The sequence below is a fragment of the Phascolarctos cinereus genome, unplaced genomic scaffold (genome assembly GCF_003287225.1).
Source record: "Phascolarctos cinereus isolate Bilbo 61053 unplaced genomic scaffold, phaCin_HiC Scaffold_2;HRSCAF=192, whole genome shotgun sequence".
Classification (NCBI taxonomy): Eukaryota; Metazoa; Chordata; class Mammalia; order Diprotodontia; family Phascolarctidae; genus Phascolarctos; species Phascolarctos cinereus.
Window position 1 is genome coordinate 248,329,542 of NW_027555625.1, and position 12,157 is coordinate 248,341,698.

Consider the following 12,157-nt stretch of genomic DNA (forward strand, 5'->3'; position numbering starts at 1 on the left):
TCCCAACATCCCAGGGAGGTAGGTGCCATAATTATCCTCATTTTACTGTTGAGGAAATGGAGGCAGACTGAAGACAAGTAACCTGCCTGGGGTTACATAGCTAGTGTCTAAGATTAGATTTGAACTCATCTTCTTGACTCCAAGTCTAGACCTCTATCCACTGTGCCACCTAGAACTGGGGCCCAGAGGGGTTGAATGGTTTAAGCTTATACAGGTAAATTGAATGGCATATCTTCGATTTGAACCCAGTCCTTTGGCTCCAAATCCAGTAATCTTTCCATTGTCAGTAAAGATCTTTCCAAGGTCTCTGCTGACTCTAAATCCCACTACCCTATTACCCCCAATTTACACCAAGAAAACTGAGACTTAGATAAGGTGACTTTCCCATGGTGGCCCAGCTGGTGGTGGAGTAAGGTCTCAGACCTATGTTTTCTGGCTCTTTCTTAATTCAGGGCTTTCACCACAGTCTACTTAGGAAGCTAAGACTCACATATGGGAAACAATACAAGGCAAAGGATAAGAAACTAACAAATGATGTGATTCACTCTAGTCTTTCCCCCTGAAATATTCATTTCCCCCATCTCTTCTTGTTGAAATTCTATTGTTCTTTCCCAGCTCAGCTCAAATGCCCCCATCTACTCTATGAAATCTTCCTTGATACCTTAAAGATGAAGGGACTCTTCCTGATTTGGTGCTCTCAGGGTATGTAACATTCATGCCTCTCTTAAATACTTATTACATTCTATTTCATATAGGATTACAAATCTAGAGCTAGAAGGAACGTCAGAAGCCATCCAGTCTGACTCCGTCATTTTAAAGAAGGGGAAACAAGGCCAGAGAGTTCAAGTGGTTTGCCCAGGGTCACATAGGTAGAAAGTAACAAAGGTGGATTTGAACCCAGGTCTTTTGACCCGGAGTCAGTGATCTTGCCACTGTACCACACTGACTCCTTATACTATAACGTGTCCATGATTCATGGACCTGATTAGCCATTGAGATACCTGGAGTCAGAGAATGTGTCTTATTTCAAACAATAGTGCATTGGCCAACCTTGGAGCTTCATCCTTTCTCCAGTCTCGGGCTATGTACCCAATGATCAGAGTCTCGTAATATTACTTGTTAGTGATATTGCTATCCCATCGTGGTGTGACCTAGGGCTCTGGGAGGGCCTCACTTCAGGGTTCCTCTCCTCACATCTCCCAGGCCTCCTCAGGGTGGACTTCTCCCTGGAGTCCAAGTGCCCTTTCCTGAGAACTCAAAAGCAAAGAACACCCATTAGGCGCTTTGTAAGAGGCAGTGGGAAAAGCCTTAGATTGAGGGTTGAATGACTTGGATTTTAGCCTGGGTTCTGCCTTTGTGACCTTGGTCAAATCACTTCTACTTATGAAGAAACCGAGGCCTAAGGATGTTAACAATCTCTGAACAAGAATAGTGAGAGGTACTAAGTAGCACTGCTGTAATTTGAACCCAGGTCAACAGATCAGACCTAGGCTTCTTCCCGCTGTACATGGTGACCTTGCCTCATCCCGGCACAAGAGCTGTGTGACCTTGAGTGAGTCACACACCCTTAATAAGCCTCAGTTTTCTCATTTGTGTGTAACAAATGGGGGTCAAAATAGTTGGTATCTGAGACCTTCTCCAGCTTTAACATTCTGTGATTCTGTGACTGGTTATTTTGTGATGCAGCAGGAACCCTGCTGGGGGTGGTGAGGGGGGTGTGCTGTGGAGGGAAGCTGCAGCAGGGAGAGAATCCTGCAATGACATTTCACTTTGCAGCCGATTCTACTGCTGCATTGCAACGGGAAGCATTTGGTCGGTCAGAAGAACCGCTAGTCTGAGCCAGGACTGCCCACCATCCTGCTCTTTTCTTCTGTTCCTTGCTCTTCCAGTGGAGTCTGCCTTGTACCCTGCAGGGTCATCTTCCCAGCTCTTTCAGCTGCCTGACAGCAGCTCAAATACTTCTAGAAAAGGGGTTCTTAACCTTTTTTTGTGTCCTGGACGCAGGGAAAGTCAATCTGAACCTGGGGTTGGGATGGAGGTGGGCACAACAGACATGTATGCCGGGTCTAGGGTATAACTGGCCAGGTGAGAAGGCTAGGAATCATGAGCTGTGGGCTTCGGAGTGGACAGTTTGGCAAAGCTTACAGACCCCTTCTCAAAATGTTTTTAAATCTGTAAAATAAAATGAATAAAATTACAAAGGAAACCAATTATTACTGGAATTAATTCTATCTATTTATCTGTCTATCTATCTTAAAAGCAGGGTCATGGCCCCCACACAGACTCCTGGCCATCCACACTCAAAGACTGAAAAGGAGCCTTCAACTGTGATTGACATGTCAATGAGCACCAGGCATCAGCCACCTAAGTGGTTTGGCTAACATATTAAAACCGCAGGACGCCAATTCAAACAAGTAAGATCAGCTTCCCTTTCTCTGTGGGGTACAGGGATATTCCCTCCTCGGCTGTTTAACAGTTCCCTTTGCTTCCATATTTTGGCTATTTCAGGGTGTTGTCCCACTCTGAAGCCCAGAGCTCGTGAATCCTAGCCTCCTTAATTAACCAGAGATATACCCTAGACCTGGCATACACTTCTGTTGTGTCTTCTCCCATCCCTGTCCCAGGTTCAAATGGACTTTCCCTGGTATGTCTCTGCCTGCTTCTCTCTCTCTCTCTCTCTCTCTTCTCTCTCTCTCTCTCTCTCTCTCTCTCTCTCTCTGACTCTGTCTGTCTGTCTCTGTCTGTCTGTCTCTCTGTCTCTGCCTCTGTCTCTCTCTCCCATACCTTCCTCTCCCTCTCTAACTTTTCCTTCTGATTCAACCTCTCCATATTTGACACTCTTTTCTTCCCTCCATTTCTTCTCCTCTTTCTCTCCCTCTTCTCTTTTGTTTTACCCTCCCCCCACCCCCTGCCTCTTCAATCCCAGTTTCCTCATCTAAAATGAAGGGGTTGGAAAAATTACGACAAAGGCCCCTTTTTGCTCCCAAACCTGCGATCCTGTGGTCTCTATCTCAGCTTCTTTCTCCTTTTCTCCCTACCTCTCTCCTGTCTCCCTCCCCTTTTGCGCCTCTCTCTCTCTGTCTCTCTCTCTGTATTTCTCTCTCAGTCTGTCTCTCCCACCCTCCCACTCCCTCTTTACTCGCCCTCTTTCCTCCCTCTGGAATGTACTGGCTCTCTGCATTCTTCTGGATTCAGGCGCCTGGCTTAAATGCTTTGACACTTGTCTTACTGTTGGAGACTTTGCCACTTGTTCCCGGGACTGCACGTTGGGAGTGTGTGCAATGCAGCATTTGTCCTCTGGCTAGAGAAACAGGACGCCCTTTTTTGTTTTTTTGGCTCAGCACCTGTCGATGCCTCTCACATCTAGTCCTTGCTGAGGGTAGAATTGGTTCTTTGGGGACTTCCTTTGACTTTGCAGACATTTTATTTCAGGGTGAGGTCCTTGTGTAGCCCTTGGGATCAGTGTAAATATAGCTTACAGGATCATATGAGCTCAAGCTGGCAAGGGACCTTAGAGATGGTCTAGTTCAGGGGTATTTAACCTTGTTTGTGTCATGGACCCCTTTGGCAATCTGGGAAAGCCTAAGGATTTCACAGAATAATGCTTGACTGTCTACATTCATAATGAAAAGAAATGCTCAATTTCAGTTAGAGATTACTGAAAATAAAGATGTATTTTACCCCATTCAAATTCACAGGCCCTCTGAAATCTCTCCGTTGACACTTTGAGGGAGTGTGAACCACCATTTAAAAATCCCTGGTCTAGTTCAACCCCTTCATTTTACAAACAGGGAAACCAAGGCACATCGAAAAGAAGGAATTTGTCCATAAGGACCTCAAAGCTATGAAGGAATAGTAGAGACCAATGAATGTTCCCCAGACTGCTATGTCCATAATGAGTTGGCTAAAAAAGGACAGACAGACAAAGTGACCCTGAGGACCCTCTTCTCTCTTTTGCTCCTTATTCCTTGGAACTTCTCATATCATTCAGGTATGAATAAGAGAACTGGTCTAATCCTTATTTCTAACAGACAGTTACTTGGTCAATAAGAAATAATTAGAGTTTGCTTTGAAAAATGACTGCTCTCCAGCCACTCTGCCAACCTTTTACTGGGAAGACAGGGACTACATCTTATTAGAATTGGAGGACCTACATTAAAATATTGGCTTTGTCATTTGCTGTCTGTTCAACCTTTTTTTTTTTTTAACATATCTGGGACTCAGTTTCTTTATATATAAAATGAAGGGATTGGACTCGATAGTCCCCAAGTTTCCATCCAGCAGAAGCATCCTACAAATTTATATTCCTCCTACATTGTCCTTGCGGGCAAGTGCAGGGCTGAACACATGGAACATATTCAGCAAAGCCCTACCAAATGAACGAAGGATTGAAAAACAGATAGCAGTCACCTAAGATGAGAGCTTTCTCATAGAAGCAGCATCCTCCCCTTTTAGCCGTATTTCCCATCACTACCCTTTCTGTAGTCTAGGGTCCAGACAATCTAAATTGCTTGTGTTTCCCCAGACTTGCCCTGTTTCCTGCTTTTCCTCACATTGTCTCTCTACCTCAGGTACCCCTTCCTGTATCTCTGCTTTTTTAAAATCCTATTCATTCTCCAAGGACCAGCTATCCTAGGAATTGTTGCTTGGTCCCTCCACAGCTGGAAGTGGGTGACAGTTTCCTCCTTTTTCACTGCTTTCCCCCAAACTTCCCTCCTTCAGTTCTTAGTTTCCATCTCACCTATGGTGCCAAACCGGGTCTGCCTTATATTATAACTGCTTGCAACAAAAGGTAGTGCAGTGAAGTAGAAAGCTCTGAATTTGGAACAAGGAGAGATCTAGGTTCAAATCTTTCCTCTGACACGAGCTGTGTGATTATGACCAAGTCACTAGTCTCTCTGATTCTCAGTCTGCTCATCTGAAAAATGGGGACAAAAATATTTATAGTACATACCTCATAGGGTTATGCGGTTCAAGTGGGAAAAAAAAGTAATATATGAAAGCTAGCTATTACCAAGAAGCCATAAGTATGTGAGCTATTTACATACATGTCTGATTCCTCTCATGATCCCATGAGCTTCCCCAAGGCAGAGAGAACATTTTATCCATCTTGGTACCTTCCCACAGTGCTGAGCACAAGTATTCGATAAATAATATATTGACTTGAATGGAAGGGGAGCTTGGCAAGACTGTGAGATGTCAGGGTTCAGTGGATAAGGCCAGGGGTGCACCATACCCCTGTGGATTGAATTAAAATCTCAATTAGAGTATATGCTAATGTACTTCTTTGCTTGAATACAGTGTTGATGCTTTCATTTATAGCCTTTAAAAAGCTGTGCCTTTAATATACTGAATCATAAAAATTCAGAGTTGAAAGGAACCTCCATGACCATCTAATTGAATGCAAACCTGTACAAGGATCCCCTCTACAGTATACTATGGTATCCCTGATTATCACACAGTATGTGCAGGCTACAAGTGCTGGCCCACCTGGGGGGAGTATTCCTTCAGACCCTTCGTCTTCTTCTCAGGGGAGCACCACCTCCTCCCAAACACACACACACACACACACACACACACACACACACACACACACACACACAGAGCCAGCCCTCCATCTATGGATACTTGGGCCAAACAGTGGTCATGTAGCCTTGGCTTGAAGACCTCAGATGAGAGGAAACTTATTATCTCCCTGAGGCAACCTATTTCATCTTGGGATATCTGCAATTGTTAGGAGGTTTGTCCTTATAGCAAACCTAAATTAGCATTTTTACTGCTTGTATCCTCAGCTCTTGATCCTGCCCTCTGTGGCCAAACTGCATGAATCTAATCCGTCTTCCACAGCCCTTCAAACACTTGAAGACAGAGCTTGCCTCTTCACCCCTCTCCCCTAAGTCGTCTCTTCTTTGGAGTAAACAGCTCTAATTCCTTTAAGAGATCTTTATTTGGCAAGAACTTCAGCCCCTTTGTCATCTTGGCTGTTCTCTGGACACTCTCTGGGCACTCACTGTTAAAACACCTACTATGTGCCTGACACTGTGGTAAACACTGGGAATACAAAAAGAGGCAAAAGACAGTCCCTGTCCTCACAGAGCTTACAATCTAACGGAGGAGACAACATGCAAACAAATACATATGGAGTAAGCTTTATATAGAATAAAAGGAAGGCATTAACAGAGAGAAGGCACTAGAATTAAGAGGCTTCCAGTAAAATAAGGGATTTTAGTTTGGACTTAAAGAAAGCCACTGCAGTCAGCAGAGCAGAGGAGGGAGAGCATTCTAAGCATGGGGGACAGCCAGAGAAAATGCCCAGAAGTGAGAGATGGAGTGTCTTGTTTGTAGAACAGCCAAGAGGCCAGGGTCACTGGACTTAAGAGTAGGGTGTAAGAAGACTGAAAAGGTAGAAAGGGGCTAGTTTATGAAGGGCTTTGAAAAACAAACAGAGCATTTTGTATTTGATATTGATGGTGACACTGGGGTTTACTGAGTCCTGGGGTGACATGGTCAGACCTGCACTGTAGGAAAAATACTTTGGTGGTTGGACGATGGATTGGAGGGGAGAGACTTGAGGCAGGCAGACCCACCGGAAGCGGGGGGGAGGGTGGCAAAGAAGCATTTTAGGGGAAAGATGACAAATTCATTTTTGGACATGTTGAGTTTAAGATATCTATAGGACATCCAGTTTGAGATGTCAAGATAGAGAGATGACACTGGAGGTCAACAGAGACATTGGGGCAGGAAAGGTAGATTTGAGAACCATCAGCATAGAGATGGTAATTAAATCCATGGGAGCTTATTACATCATTAAGTGAAGTAGTATAGAGTGAAAAGAGAAGAGGACTCAGGCCAGAACCCTGAGGAACACCTGTTTTTAGAGGGAATGTTCTAGATGAGGATCCAACAAAGGCTACTGAGAAGGAATGGTCAGAAAGGTACAATATCTTTCTTAGTTGTGGCCCCCTCAAAAGAACACAAAGGTTGACCAAGGCTGACTACTATGGGACAGTTGTGTACTTGTTCCTGGAAGCTGTGTCTCTCTCAGACTGACTCCAAATCCTTGCCTCATCCCAAGGTTGAGGAAAGCTTAATTGTTACTCCTCCAAAAAGAAAGAAAGAAAGAAAGAAAGAAAGAAAGAAAGAAAGAAAGAAAGAAAGAAAGAAAGAAAAAGAAAAGAAAGAAAGAAAGAAAGAAAGAAAGAAAAAAAGAAGAAAGAAGAAAGAAAGAAAGAAAGAAGAAAGAAAGAAGAAGAAAGAAAGAAAGAAAGAAAGAAAGAAAGAGAAAGAGAGAGAGAGAGAGAAAGAAAGAAAGAAAGAAAGAAAGAAGAAAGAAAGAAAGAAAGAAAGAAAGAAACCAACCAACCAACCAACCAACCAACAAACCAACAAACAAACAAAGAAATACTGTTGGAATTGAAAGCAGTAGGAGACAGGTGAAGGGCAGGACTTTCTCTTGGCAGTGACAGGGATGTGGCTGACTGGGCCTTCTTGAACCATATAGTAGACAGGTGATCACTTAATATTAGGTGTTAAAATGGATGGAGTGATAATCTTGGACTCAGGAAGAACTGAATTCAAATCCTGCCTCAGATTACTTACTGGCTTACTTTCTCAATCTCAGTTTCCTCACCTGTAAAATAGGGTTATAATAGTATCTATCTCACAGGATTGTTGTGAGGACCAAATGAGATCATATACTTAAAGGGCTTTGCCAACCTTAAAGCACTATATAAATGCCAGCTAATAAATTCACATATGATACGCACGCTGTAACATGTATATAACATGGATGTATTAATAAGTTAATATATATTTGAAGATTATAATATGTGACATACATGCCTGCGTGTTTATACATATATGTGTATGTATGTGGTCATGCTTCATCCATGGATCATGTTGCATTTGGGCTGTTTCTCCTTTGTTCGTCAATTTATATATCTTTCCCCTTTCTCATTTCAGAGATAAAACTCTATCTCTCCCCTTCTTCACTTTAGTCTTCATTTATCTTGATTTTTAAAGCAATGTTCCCTTAGTGTGTCTCTCCTCAAGGAGTGAAGTTATTCCAACAGTCCCAGGAAATTATTTACTAGCTTCTGCCCACTTAAATTAGCACTTTCCTGCCTCTGGCCTCTCAGCCACCCTTTGGACTAATTCCTCTTCAGATCAGGTCTCTTTCTTTTCCGCAGCTGAGGCTAATGTCTCACAGAGTTCAGGAACTTGAACAAACAGGGTTAGCTTCTGTCGTTTCCATTGCTACTTCCTGTGCCATGTCTCTGCACACTGGCCTCTCTGGTGCTTCAGCCTGCATGCCAAGGGCCAGAAAATGCAAATATAGCATTTGCTTTGGGCTCACTCCCCCAACCCCAATTCCAACTGGCATGCTGAGTTCTCTTGGGGCAGCTAACTTCTTCCCTCAGGAACCCTCAGTTTGGGAATCCCATTCCCTAGTGAATAATGCACAAGAAGACTTATAGGCTACCAAAGAGACCCCCCTTCCACCATGAAATGCCACTAGCAGAGGTTTTGAGTCCAGAAACCCAAGGACCAAAGGATCTGAAAAGACTCCTGGAGATCATCTGTTTTATATCAGAGGTAGGACTAACCTTGGAGCCAAGACTCAAACCCAGATCGTCTGCTTCTAACATGTACTAGCTTTGTGACCTTGGACAAGTCATTTTATGTCTTTGAGACTTAGTTTCTTCATCTTTAAAAAATACTTGCAGGACCTACCTTGACAGATTGTTGTGAGAAAAGTGATTTTGTAAACCTGGAAACACTGTGGATGTGTGAGTTATTGTTATTATCTCCCACACAAACCCCTACCTGCATGAGGTAATCGGTTCCAGTTGGAGTTATTGATGGTCATCTCCCCAGACACTGACAGGGAGAAAGGAAGGAACCATTCCTCTGGGGCTGGCTCTGTTCATACCACCTGCTTTCAGAGCCTGCATCACTGGTGCACAGAGAATCTGCGATTCCCTCCATCCTATTGATTTTTATGTCTTTTAGAGCATATTGAAAGATATTGAAATGAATATCTGTCACAGCAGAATGAAGGCTGCTGTCACAGATCTGCATCCTTTAAAATGACTATCGATATGAATTTTCTTAAACAAAAAAAAATATATAAAGCTATTGAGCTCCCTGGAGCCACATTAGTAATGATTTGCAGATTCACCACCCTTCCCCCCTTCAGTGGTACTAAATCCCATAAGATGTCCCTGAGTTTTTAGGGTCAGCAGAAGAAGAGGCTGAGCATCTTCTGAAGTGGTTAGCCAGACTTCAGTTAGTTTCAATTCAATGGAATTATTCATTACTCATCTTTAATCTGTCTAGCTCTGAAATAGATACAAAGCATTTTTCTCCCTTGGCCTTAAGGAGCTTATAGTCTTCTTGGGGACACAAGATATTCTAGCCTAAAACACCTAAATGATGTTGGATTTGGAGCTAAAAGGAACCTTGGAGACCATATAGTCTAGGAGTGTTCTGGTAAATGTTTAACAACCATCTTTCTGGGGAAAAAAAGTATATGCATTATACACATATGTTTATTTGCATTATTAACATTTTCTCCATTATTTTATTAAGTCTAGACAATTAACAAATGATAAACCAAGCCTTGGTTTGTAACATTTGCTGATTTCTGAGTTGTAAATGCTAACACTGAGAATCTAACACTTCTTTCGAGAGCCAGTTCAAGCTGGCTCTAGTGTACTTCTGAATCCAGCATCTCATCTTGTACATGAAAAAAGTGAAGTCCAGAGAGAGGAAGGGACTTTTTTTCTTCCTTTCCCTTCCCCTCCCCTCCCTTTTCCCTTTTTCCTTTTTCCTTCCCTTTCTCTTTCCCTTTTCCTTTTCCCTTCCATTTATCACACAGGAAGTAAGCAACAGAGCAGGGATTTGAACCCAGCTTTCTAATTACAAATTAAGCCAAAACAACAGATCTAGGGGGAAAATCAGTGGCACAGACCAGTAGTCTCTGAACTTTTTTGATCATGTACCCCTAAAAGTAAAATTTTTTTAGTATGAACTAATTCTTTCTCGAGAATATATATGTGTGTGTATGTATGTATGTATAATATATACGTATTTGTATACACACATTTTTATATATGTATATATAGAAAGCTTATTTACAAATCACATAAAAGTACCACTGTAGCAATAATTATGTACACCATAAAATTTGCACGAAATAGAATTTTTTTTCAAATGGACATTAAAATATTTGATCCTAGAGTCAATAGGAAGCCACTGGAATTTGAAAGGGGGAGTGACATGATCAGAACTGCGTTTTGGAAAAGTCCCTCTGGCCCCTGGGTGGAGGATGGCTTGGAGCAGAAAGATGCTTGAGGCTCAGAGATCATTTAGCTCTAGGATGCTGCTGCAAGAGTTCCAACAAAAGAGGATGAAGCTCTGAATCAGGGTGGCCGCCGCGTGACTAGAGGGGGATGGATGTGAAAAGTGTGGAAGTAGAACTTAGAAGACTTGGTGGCCGATTTGATAAGTATATGCGGAGTGAGGGAAAGTGAAGAGTCCAATATGAGGTTTTGAAAAAACTGAGTGACAGTAGAAGGGAAGTGTGCAAGATAGGTGGAATTTTGGGGGAGGGGTAAAGCTAATAGAATCATAGATCTAGAGCCTAAAATGATTTCAAATCTAGTCCAACCACTTCATTTTACAGATGGGGAAAATGAGGCCAGGGAGGTAAGGACTTCTCCCAGGTCGCCGTTAGTACATTTTTTTCCTCTGCTAGTATTGCTGCTCCCTAATGAAGTGATATCTGTGATCTAGATCACAATCCATCCGCACCTGCTCATCCCACATGACTCACTCTCACTCAAAATGGAAAGGGGGAAGGCACAGCTCTTACTCACTGGTCACTGCCCTCAAGCAGAGAGTTTGCCTTCCAAATGATCTGGGGTGCAAGGAAAGGCAGAATGTTCCCAATAGCGTCTATGCAGTTGCTGTGGATAGCTTTTAATTTGTCTGTCTGTGGGGATGGATGGGCCCAAATGGGACACCACTGAGATAGCCACCGAAGGCTAGAGAAGGCAGAGCTGGTAGGACTTAAGGTAGATCTTGAAGGGTGGCTTAAATGGGTCAACCTGCTGAAAATAGAGGCATTTGTGCTCCTGGGCTCCCCCTCCCATCTTCACTGCCTCATTACCTTCTGTGCGAATATGAAACGAGCTCTTTGCACTGGCCAGCTGGCAGTACCCTCTTCTCCTACGAGCTTTAGAATCAATATCTTTGACACCTTGCATAGAAATATGCTGGGTAAGTAGCTGCTGGCTTGGTTGCCAGGAGGGGCTACATTTCACAACTAGGTGGAACGATTTCCAGACCTCCCTGGGATATCTCCAATGTAGCAGGTGAGGCTTAATTACAAGTGGACTGGGAAATCTCTAGGCAAAGCTTGGGAAAATATTCACTTTGTCCCACATTATTTTTATCTCCAGGTCTCCCTGAACTTTCAGGGCCCTGGGCTGCCAGATTGGGAATTTTCCACACAGTAGGGGTCAGAGTGGGGAGTATTAGTTTATCTGCTCCCCATTCTTAGTCTGGACCTGAAAGTCCTAATCTTCCTTGATAGCACCTCTGGGGGCTGACTCTCCTATCTGGGGGTGTTAGGATATCAGGCAGAGAAAACAGACAGATGGAGCCTGAGGATTCTGTAGGAACCTGGAGCCTGTTTTTAACACAGCTAGGCCCATCGATAATTAGGTAGGAGAAGGAAAACAGGCAGATCTGATAGGGGAGCAGGAGTGATTCCAAATGGGGAAACCAGGAGGGGGTTTTTTACCTCCCTTCTCTCTTTTTCTCTCTCTCTCCCAGGGAGGCATCTAGTGCTTTGCCTGAAAGCAGACATGATAAGCCTTAGTATTTGCTAAAAAGGTCCAAGCCAGGGGGTGGCCTGGAGATATCCATGAGCACAACTGCACTGCCCCCACTGTGGGAAAGTCTCCCCTGGAATGTTAGGTGGCAGAAAAATGTTCACTGGGTGTTAAAAGCCCTCACCCTAAAACAGTCCCTATCTCTGGGAAGTGCTGTGATTAGTTAATACCTCATGTAGTGTCTCAAAATTATAGCAAGTTGCCAGGAAATAATTAGCGGAGTGTGTGGCTCTAATGAACCATATAGCTCAGTTATG